This window comes from Lasioglossum baleicum, chromosome 6 (genome assembly GCF_051020765.1).
Source record: "Lasioglossum baleicum chromosome 6, iyLasBale1, whole genome shotgun sequence".
NCBI classification, from domain to species: Eukaryota; Metazoa; Arthropoda; class Insecta; order Hymenoptera; family Halictidae; genus Lasioglossum; species Lasioglossum baleicum.
The window spans coordinates 7,424,225-7,435,440 of record NC_134934.1 but is presented as its reverse complement, the minus strand read 5'-3'; the positions used below and the strand labels follow the sequence as shown (position 1 = coordinate 7,435,440).

The 11,216-nt window shown below is 43.7% G+C and overlaps 1 protein-coding gene and 1 long non-coding RNA gene across 3 annotated transcripts in view; one reads left to right on the top strand and one right to left on the bottom strand.

Moving 5' to 3' along the window:
* LOC143209529 (uncharacterized) overlaps positions 1-1,248 on the top strand; it is a 36,882-nt gene extending 35,634 nt beyond the window's left edge. Inside the window, exon 3 of the long non-coding RNA XR_013009104.1 lies at positions 222-1,248. This is a non-coding gene — a long non-coding RNA (uncharacterized LOC143209529). The remainder of the gene's footprint in view (positions 1-221) is intronic.
* The window catches only part of Lmpt (four and a half LIM domains protein limpet), a 155,216-nt gene that overhangs the window by 130,988 nt on the left and 13,012 nt on the right, over positions 1-11,216 (bottom strand). The window lies entirely within an intron of this gene.

The following is an 11,216-nucleotide window of genomic DNA, read 5'->3' as shown; positions in this document are numbered from 1 at the left end:
AATTGCGGATTTCATGTGAAATTCCAAACAACGAAGACATTAGAAGAATTGAAAAATATTGTTGCGTTCTCTTCGATTCAATAAGATTATTATTATTATTATTATTATTTCGCATAAACATCCGCAGTCTATAAATGAAACGTAATTTCTTGATTTAAAGTGTAGAGGAAAAATGGGTGAACAAGCAGTATAAATTCACTTTTAATGCTCGTTTGTTCCAGTACCAATTCTTCAGTCGCTCGCAGATCATAGCGAGCAAGATTGCTGTCGCGTGAGGACTCGAAATTGCACGGGAGGCAGAGAGGAAGAGAGAGAGAGAGAGATCAATCGCGTAATATCCGGAAACGTCCCACAAAGGGGCCGCGCGGCTGGATCCGTTTAAAATTCGAGGTTATCGGATGAGGCAACTCCGAAGGCGGAGCGAGACGAATCCAAGAGGCAATTTCATGGTTGTTTTCGTTTCTATCGCGCTCGGCGAGACGCGAAGGACAAGAGGAGACTCTACGAGAGGAAACGCGTTCAGCTCGCGAACGCGAACGCGAGCAGGATTGCGGACACGGTGGGACCCGACGAGGACCTAGGGCCCTCCGACACCGACATTCCCCAACGATTGTGTCACGCGTACTTATAGGCTCCCAATGCATTTTCGTCCGGTCTGTACGCGCTCGAGCTGTCACCTCGCTGTCACCTGTGCTCACTTTCACGTGTCCGACACACACCGGCCCGGAATACCGTTCGAATGATACCACGCTTGAGAATGATTTTCCACGGGAAATAATTACCTCTGGAATGGTATTCTATCTTTTATTAACGACTAACTATTAACAGATTTTCAACGAATCTTCAGTTTCGAATTAAAAGGCTGAGCTCGCACGAGAGCCCTTCACCCTTTAACTACGGTACGAAACTTTCGTGAGACACGGCCGTCGTCAATAAGCGATTTGATGAATTATGCCGGGAATGGGGGTCGCTTATTGACTTTTATTTATTTTATCGAGATTGCGTCGATGAAACATGTGCGTAGAGTGTTTATGTTTCGTTCGTTGCGTACCAGACACATAATAAACACCTCTTTGTATGCCGGATGTATTTGCTAAATTGCCTTCCTCTCAACATTTGTGCAACTTTTCTTTTCTTTTTTTGTTTTGCGTTTAGACAGATACATTTGGGAATATATACCTGCAGCTAAAGGGTTAATGTTTTGCTGTCCTTCTCTACGTTCGGGACACTACAAAGAACGCAGCACCTCTTCCATAACTGTGACTCGGCAGGTTTCACAATTACGGAGAGATACGTTTGTCGCCGCGGGTCGACGCGCGTTCAGCTCGCGGCGGGGAACATGAAAACTCGTCGCCGGCATTTTTCCATCTCCGATACTATCCTCCAGCTGTCTCCGGTGGTACCCCGGACCACGCGTCCGATAGGTTGTCGCGTACTCAATTAAAACTCGCGTGTCTAAATATAGCGGGCCGGAGTTGCGCAGCATTCCGATCGTGGACATTGGTCGCGCGCCGGGTTCGAGCGAAACTGCATTTTCCCCGTGCACACGCAACAAGAAAGTTCACCGATGCGCGCCTCGCCTCGCCTCGCCTCGCCGCGCCGCGACGCGACACTAGCCGATCCGATCGGAAAAATCCAAAGGCGTAATTGAATCGCACGAGAATAAAACATCTGGAACGCGTCAACGAGCATCCCCGCAGTTTTATGGCGCGCGTACAACGCCCGGAAACACGGAACCCGATCGACCCAGCTTTCTCGCGTGCAATCCGCTCGATCAACAATAAACTCGACTTTTCGTCGAACGCTCTTCTTCTGCAATAAATTCGCATCACTCTACACAGGCTGATTCGGCTCTTCGTCCCCTCAAATCGCTTTCGTCTGACGTATTCTTGTGCTCGGATACAAACAGAAATGAGATTGCTTTTTTAGCGGAAATTTTACAGACTTTTACCTTCGATCGGCTCTACTGAGAACTAGAAATTTTTCTCGCGCATGAAACCGAGATGAATACGAAGCTTGAAGCCTCCTTTTTGAAACGAGCACAACAAAATGGATGTACGATTTTGTTCTACTTTTTTTTTTTTGCTTTGAAGAGTGTGCGTAACATAAGCGGCGAAAACAGGGATATCAAGACAGCTCTGATTGAATGAATGAAAATTGAAATGATCGCTACCCTTTGCCTGCCCCATAAATCCATATCGAACGATCCTGGGGAGGACTAAAGGAATATTCAACGAACTCGCAAGTGGCCACAATTAACCCTAATCTCACTGTCAACTGGACCACGGATTAGCAAATGGAGTGGTAAATCGGTTCTTACGGTTCTATCGCTTCGATCCAATGGTTTTCGTGATCCCTCGATCAACAAACCGTGGAGCCGTTCGGACTCTTCGTGATCAATTTCGGCATCGAATAATAGGAATCGTAGAAGAAGGAAGATTACTGAGCTATAGAGAGGAACGCGGGATTTACAAACCCTTCGTGCAGAATTCCGCACCAAAAATCTGAGATGAACGATTTTCCTCTTAATGTAACTCGTGCTTTCTGATCATCGCTAGTATTATCAGATTCCTACTGTTTTAATGAATCCGTTTCGTTCATCTCTCGTATTATTTGATCGATACTGTTTTAATCAGTAACGCAGTCCAGCGATTACAGTGTTCATCAGCGAGAACGTCCATCAAATTTTGAAGATAAATTGAAACTAGGTGAGCGAGAGTCTATAACTACGAAACCTGGAAACTGTGCGAACTGTTCGCCGAGGCACAGTGGGAAACTTCCCAACTAACTTCCCAAAAGTCGAAGTTCTCAGTCGTCTTTTTAAGAGTGTCCGAATATATTAGTGGGAGTCACTGTATGGTTCTTAACAGGTATAAACAAAAATTAAACCGACTTCGAAAAAATGCACTAAAAAGTATGAAATAATTTCCATTTAATTTATGTGAATACACACGAACTTGAATACAATACAATCTTTTCGGAGGCGGCGCAAAATTGAAAATTTTCGACACTGGAAATCACGAAAATCCTTCAATTCTTCTACATACGTTCGCATATTAATGTATCTTCTCTTCCCACCTACTGATTTCCAAGTTCATCATATTCCAATGAAATCATAATCAGCAACATCTGTCATTTGGAAAATTTTCAACTTTACGCCGCCTCCGAAAAGATTGTATTGTATTTAAGTTCGTGTGTATTCACATAAATTAAATGGAAATTATTTCATACTTTTCAGTGCATTTTTTTAGAGTGCGTGTTTTCGAAGTCGGTTTAATTTTTTTCATAAAATCTTTTTATATCACACGTTTTAGTGGAACGAGCAGAATTTGTAGAACACCGTTTTTCGGTCTTATTGGTTATTCGCAATAAAAACCGCAAAGAATGAAAAAAATGCAGAATTTGTTTTTCGCGGGACCACCCCGGGGACATACTCTACAAGATGCAAAAGGTTTCGTTCCGATTGGTCCATCCATCTCGGCGTGATCGGTGAACATACATAGAAAAAAGGACAGATACAGATCGAATTGTACTTGGTACAAATATTGTACTTGGATATATCCACTAATAAACTGTATCCTCAAAATCACGATTGGGGTGAATTGGGGTGACCCACTGTACGAGGTTTGCGTCACCGGAGCCGTTTCGCAGGGCGAAAAGCGGGTGAGAGCGCTGTTAAAAATCGCGAGAGGAAAAGGACCGAGTCGTCGGGTCACCGGACGGGTGCACAAAGGGTCCACCGAGTGCGGTGTGAGTTATACGTATAAAAGATAGAAGCGCGAACACTCGGCCGAACGTAAATCTCGGCGAGCAGATTTACTGTGACGGAAACACCGAGCGGAGGGATTAACTTTTAAGATATTACCGACAGCGTTAGACTGTCGAGTATTTAGGAGGATGCGGCGTTCGTGTTTCGAACGACGATGAAAGGAGAGAGAAAGCGAGCGAGAGAGAGAGAGGGAGAGAGATACGGAGGAGGACGGTCATAATTCATAAATTATGCAATGGCGTGCTAACATGGTTGACCGGAGGGTAATTGACCCTTATTAAATAAAGTGGTACGACCCTGACTCAACCAGGAACCACGGTCAGCCCTACGTGCCTCGTTGCAGTGTAATCCAATAGCGGTCTTCCTCGAGATTACAGTCGAAAACGTGCGGCCGAAATGTTTCGAATCCATGCCACAGTCCGTTCGATAAGGTTTCTCGATCAATATCTTGACAGAGAGAGGCACACGGGGGTTAGTTTACCCATCCCTCGGGGTTAGGATAGGTGTGCAGCTTAGCCCTCGTACTGTAATCTAGGTGTTTGTCAGGCCGCGTCTCTGGTATAGCCGTGTCCTTGCATAATCGAACTGTTCCTAGAAAAGAACCTAGATTCCTAACGATCCCCGGCACACCACACCGAGTCCGAGACTCGACGCGAAAAATTTCACTAATGGAGAGAGACGACGGAGACGGGGAAAAAATCGAACCACACCACACATCCCAAGAACAATGAGCGCGTGGGTCGCACTTATCGAGTTGTCACACCTCGGGAAAGAATGCGTAACTGAAAACCGCAGAAGCAACGGCCCTAAATTTTTCTACGGTCGGTCCGACTACGTACCGCGCCAGCACCGTGTGCATCGCGTGCTTCAAACTGAAACAAACCGACGGGGAAAAATCGTACGACGAATTTTTTTCAGCTGATTCGACAGAGGAAGCTTCAAACTTCCGATCTGGGTTAATCTGATCTGCGAGAAAAATGCTTCAAGGTCTGTAGAAACGTTTGAAGATGGAAATCTGTAAAATTGTCAAGTGGAAAGGTACCCTGCAATTTTGATCTGTCTGTTGGCACAGACATTTTTAAGGGAGAAACGATTCGAGGGAGTGAAAGTAGAGGCTTCGCCTTTTTAAAAGAAGCCTATGTTATGTGAACGAGTGAACGCTGAATAAATAAAAATCGAACAGTTATATCACGCGAACAAAGTGAAAAGTTAGGGATCTCAGCGATCGCGGAGTATTCTCTGGGGATCAGCGGTGGTTTTGAATTGTTAATGTGTTATGCTGTTTCCCGACGATGTTCTCATAAATTTTCGATGGAAATGCTCAACGGCGGGACTGAGAAGCGGTGCTGTTCTCGCGACGGACAGTTTAAACGACGCGTAGCGGTGCGGATGTTCTCGGAATCGGTGGCGGCATGATTTTCATGGGATCGCGGAAACATTATGCGAACGATAGGAACGGTTCAGCGCTTGGCGATCTCCCCGGATGAAAAGGCGTCTGTTCTCCGAGTTCCCTCTGTTCTCGTAGAAGCTTTTTCTTCGAGTGTCTCCCACGGCCGTGTCGCAGTGTGTACCGCTCGCAGCTCCGCGTTCATTCCACTTCCCCCGAATGCATCCGCGCTCGATGATCACCAAAAAGGGAAAACCCGGTGGTCGGATGTAAATCAGGCCGAATGGCCGTTGGCGATGTCACGTGGTCCAATCCGGCCGCGAAACACACGCCACAGGGAGATCTCAAAGTATTGTTTCAAGCGTTACGCCGCCGCGACCCCGATTTCTCTATTACAAGCGAGCGAACAGGAGACAAAGAGAGACAGAGACAGCGAGAGAGAGAGAGAGAGAGAGAGAGAGAGAGAACGACAGATTCCACGGATAAATAATCGAGGAACATTGGGAAAGGCTAAATAACCGAAGGACAACTCTCCGAACCGAGTCTAGATCCGGCTCCCCTCGAACACCGTCGAATTCCTTAGACCCTCGACACGTGTTCAGCCTTGATCGGAAACCATGCGAGGATCAACGCTGCATTGTCCTACACTTGTCCCTGGAATGTCGCCCTCGCTACGCAATGCTCATTAATTAACTATTACGACCGAGGCGCTGCTGTTCACGTCTATTCGGAGAACCGTTCGGACGCGGGGACGGGGATTAGGGGTGCTTCAAAGGAAACAATCTGATTATCCATCCTAATTTTCTAAATTTCGTTGAGTTGAACTGTATAGCTCGAGTCCTGTCACTTATATTATGGTCGTCTATCAATTCAAAGAACATGAAAAGCCTAGAATTTTCTAACAAAAATTGTCTCTTATTCAGATACATTCCAACAAAAATTGATTTCTCGGGCTGATCTGAAAATGATCATCTAGAAATTCGAATAAAAATCGTCTCGTACTCGGATACATTGCAACAAAAATTGATAAAAAAATAGAAATAAACATTGTGTTAAATAAAAAAGAAATAGTTTTCTCAGACCAATCTAAAAACGATCATCTAGAAATTCTAACAAAAGTCGTCCGAAAAATCCCTTATTGAGATACGTTACAACAGTAGGATTGATTGCTCGAGCTGATCCAGGAACAATCATCTAGAAATTCGACGAATTTCTCACATTCGGGCGCATTGCAACATTGATTTCTCGGACAGATAAAGAACACGATCAGGGTACACACGACGCTCATGACTTCGACAGTAAGTGAAGAAATCCGAAGTGGGTCATTTTGCACGCGGTTTAGTGTCACAGAGAACCGAGGAATCTCTCGGCGTTCTTGGAAAAAAGGAGATCATGTGCTCTGGAAAAACGATTTTCCCGGAGGGACAGGCTCTCGTCCTTCGTTCAAGGTCGCACGACAATTATTCGAATTCCACTCCCTCGGAAAGACGATTCGTCCCTCGGGACTAGTTCCTGTCTCTCTGGGCGAGCCGCACACAGCCTTTCCAGGTTACGAAAAGGATCGAAGGGTGCAGCCTAGATAAGGTCTGCCGAGGGCGTGGTTGATTATACTCGTGGCTATACACCTCGCGGAACAACATGTTCACCGTCCCGTGGCCTGACACCCTATCTCGAAAGTTCCGATCCAATTAATCGCGCCCGAAACCCGATACTTATTGGAAAACGTTTAGGCGAGCGAAGCACACGCGACGACGGTTGTCGGTCCAAACCCTGATCGCTGAAATTCTCGCCCCACGAGACCATGATTTTCGCGGTAACGGCGTCGTAAACGTCGCCGGGACTCGCATAACGTCGTGCATAGTGGTCTCGGTGTCAAACTTGGCTCGTCAGGCTTTTAAATAAACAGGCCCACAACTCGTCGAATAACGAGGTGTTTATCGTACCTTTTGATCTTACATCAAAAGTACATTAGCCTCTTATGGCTGGTTCATTAATGAATTATTAATGAGTCAATATGCCTTGCTTCTGATTTGTTCTTTTCGAAATATTAAAATTATAAATATGGTTTTCTGAGAAATTTCTTTAATAAACATCTCTATTGAAGTATATATTTAAACAAAACTGGTATGAAATCTAAATGAATGCAATTTTTCATTAATATAATTGCGTTAAGTGCTCGGTGGTATAGTTCTAGTGTTAATTTATTTGACTGGATTTTACGCAGATGGCCAGCGAGGGTGTTACACATTTTTAACCCTCAGTACTCAAATCTCAGAGTTACCTCAAAATTGCTGTACTTAAATTGTTAAATACATATGTTGTATCTAACCTAACCAATTAACTAAACATTTAAGTATAATAATTTCATATCCATAAAATGATCATACAGAATCATACAGAAAAAAAATCATACAGAATGTAATTATTTTAGGTCGGAAGAAATGTTTAATTTTCGAGTTGAAACTATTCATCTGTAAATGTTTGTTCTTATTGCAAAGATCCCTTTTTGATCTCGTTGCATGTCTTAAAAGGGATGGACATCTCGACAGTAATTTTTCTGGCTGAAAAATGATACCTACAGAATGTTCATCTTCGCACATTTTTAGACGGAACTTCGAAGAATGTTCTTTTTTTGGAAAATGGAGTAAATTTTTGTTCCAAACCTGAACATGCACGCCACCATTCGCGAAGGCCGAGAAACGACGAGCGCGCTCCACAGCTATCAGTTGATATTGCGAGTTTTACGAGGGGCAATTCCGCAATGGCGCGGCGTCACGAGTTACGATTTTCCCCTAAATCGCGAACGGCGAGTGCACGCGGTCAGCCGAGCCTAGACGGTCAAAGAAAGGATTGTAAAACGACTCGTTGGACCATGAAATTATAAATGAGTCGGACAATCCGGCCAGTCATTCAATTCGCTCCGAATCCCACGAGCGAACGGGAAACGCGGGTTTACGTTGCCGGCGCTCGCAATTAGAATGCTACTGATCGTTAACGGGCTGCAGAGATTCTGTGCATAATGGTCTACTGTTTGCGAAATTTCAGGATGTTTTCTTGCTGCTTCTGCGCTGCCGATTTGTTCGATAACGGAGATGAATTTACAACTGCCGGTCATTTGTTAATTATAATTGGGCGGTAAGTGTTTATGTCTTCATGGCGTTTTGTACGAGTTCGTGAAATTCAGGGGAACGGGTTTAGTAATGAGGTCTCGCACTTCGTCTTGGATACTTAGCGTTGCTTGAACAATTTATTTCGAGTGACCTGGCAACTTCTGAGATTATTATTGAAAAGAAAATTATCCAGCTTCTTGTAGACATAGCACCGTCGTTACAAAAACTATTAATCATCGTCATAAGCTGTTGCGTTCGTTCCGATCCAATGCTCTGTAGCGTATAGAAAATGTACTTCTAAATTACTCCAGAAGAATAAATAATCTGGACGGTAAGAATTTTGTCCGGAAATAATTGCACAAGCAAAAGTGAAATGAGTCTGGGTCCTCGTGGACCCGGCATGCGTTTTTGCAAGACTGTTACGAGGATTAAGTCTTCCGGTACTCAAGTGTTCCCAACATTTCTCTCCCACTTCGATCACAAGAAACTCCCCCGAAAGAAATTATTACAACATGCTACTATAAAAGGATTTATAAAAATTTGGATTTGCATGAGAATGCGCAGCCTAATCGCAAGTATGTGGTCCTTTGATAGACAAATGATCACACTGATCCTGAATCAAAAATTTACATAAAGCTTTCAGATTTAATCGCCGGTAATGGTGGCGGGATTTCATTGGCCGACATTCGACCGTCGAAAAAACGGAGATATCGGTTCGATACGTGATCAGATAACAGATACTGCGTCGCTGATAATTGCAAGCATTATCAAGCGGATAACACACAATTTACGGAATCCCGTTCGCTGTCGATGCACGAATTAATCAGGAATTGTGCTAATAAAAAAATATCTCCGCCTCTCTCTCTCTCTCTCTCTCTCTCTCTTTCTCTCCTCGATAAGCCAACAGTGCCGGCTATTTGCAACACGTTCGAATGCATTAACCGGCCACTCCTGAAACGCGACAGTCATCCATCTTGTCCGTTTATGAACGCGTCTCGTGGGATTGGCGTTGTCGCGAACCCGACGACGTAACTCCGCGTCGCATTATGATTCCTCCGCGAGCGTTAGATAAGCTTCCCGAGGGAGTCACGCGACTCCCGATGGATCCCGAGTGACGACAGCCACATGAACTATACCGCGAACACCACCTTTCGAATTTCCGCAACACGCGCCGTTCTGCAGAGCCCCTCATTTTTACCACGCTTATTTATTACCACGCTTATATTAGCTTGCCGAGTTGTCGATGTTGTCGGTGTCGTTGTATGCGTCAAATCTTGTAATCGAATTTTAAACCACTTCCCGATGAACTAGAGACTTGAAACTTTAAACATAGCTCAGAACTGGATGACAATGCAATATTAAAAAAACAAATTTTAAAAAAAACTGTGCATCTAGGAGAAAAAAAATTTTTATATTAACCGTCACACCTCGCCGTGCGACGCTCGGTAGTACGTCATCGCGTTCAGCGATCCCCACTTCGCGCGCCAGCGCTCCCTACTCCACTACGCGTTCCCACTCCGGCTCATCCCCACTCCACTGGCCCATTTCACATCGAAGGAGCTCAATGTGGTTGTGGTGTTCCGTTCATTCAGTTCCATTTCGCATAATTTCGGACTCCATCAAGAGACGTCTCTCGGAATCATCCCCTCATTCTATCTCGCGTATTTCCATATCTTACGTTTCTATGTATATCTTACTATTTCTTATTATTTACTTTTAAAGTAGATAATTAAAAAATATATAATAAACTATAACTATAAATAAAAGCGTAGAGCGCCCACGAAGATTACGTCAATATAGTTTAGCGCTCCACGCTTTTGTTTATAGTCACTAATGCCTAAAGAAATTATTTTCTCCTTTTTAGTGCATTTTAATATAAGCGTGGTTTTTAAAAAGTTCTTTTTATATATTTTGTTTTCACCCTAAGAGGACTTGCAGGATGGAGTTCGAAAACGCGAGGACTCAATCATTTAGCCCTAGTTTGTCCGCGATATACGTGCAAGTTTGTCCACGTTGTGTTCACAATTTTGCCCAGAATATTTTTGCAGTATTTGCGTCATATTTGCAATATTTTCTCCACGATGTTTCTACCGATTGTATCCAGCTTATTTTCGAAATTCTGTCCGCATTATATTCGCAATTTTTCCCCTGATATTTTTGCAATTTTATCCATGTTATATCCGTGACTTTGTCCATGATATTTTTGCAAGAGGTCTTCTCTCGAGGCTTTGTTTTCTAAGAAAATTAATTTGAAAGTTTACGAGACCGGTTTGTTCATGGTTTACCGTTTCTACTTCTTGCGTGTACAGATGTTACATACATCGATCCACGCGTCTGATCACGGCTCACCATTTCCACTTCTTGTCTGCCCTAACCCGCGCTTCGCGATCTTTCGCACACAATTTTTTCGAGAAAGAGAGGTCTCCAACGAGAAAATTTCTTGCTTCTTTTCTATACATTTTTGCTACGTATAAACTTCATCGAATTAACTTTTGTTATTTTAGTGTGTTACACCCGAGATCTTGATTATTTTATTCGTACAAACGACCGGAGTCCTTAATAATTAACCTCTTAACTGCGGAATTTAGTTCTAAAAATCCCCCATACAGTGCGGAATTAAAATCGAGCAATGGCGAGTATACACGTCGAACGCAGAGCAAATGGTCCTATTATGAATTTTACGAAAAACGAGGAAGGATTACATTTTTGCTTGATAAAAAATTAACAATTCATTCTTGAACAGATTATTGTTATTTCACCGTAATAGAGATTTGGATTGACGTGTACACATGTCGAACGCAGTTCACTGGTTAATATTGGTTACGTGGTAAGAAATTTTTCACCTTACTCTACGATTCATTTCAGACTGAATAAATTGGTATTCAGTAGCCCCTCGGTTCACGCGTTCTCGGTGCACGCGGCAGGGCACGGGTCAGGCAGCAAACACAGT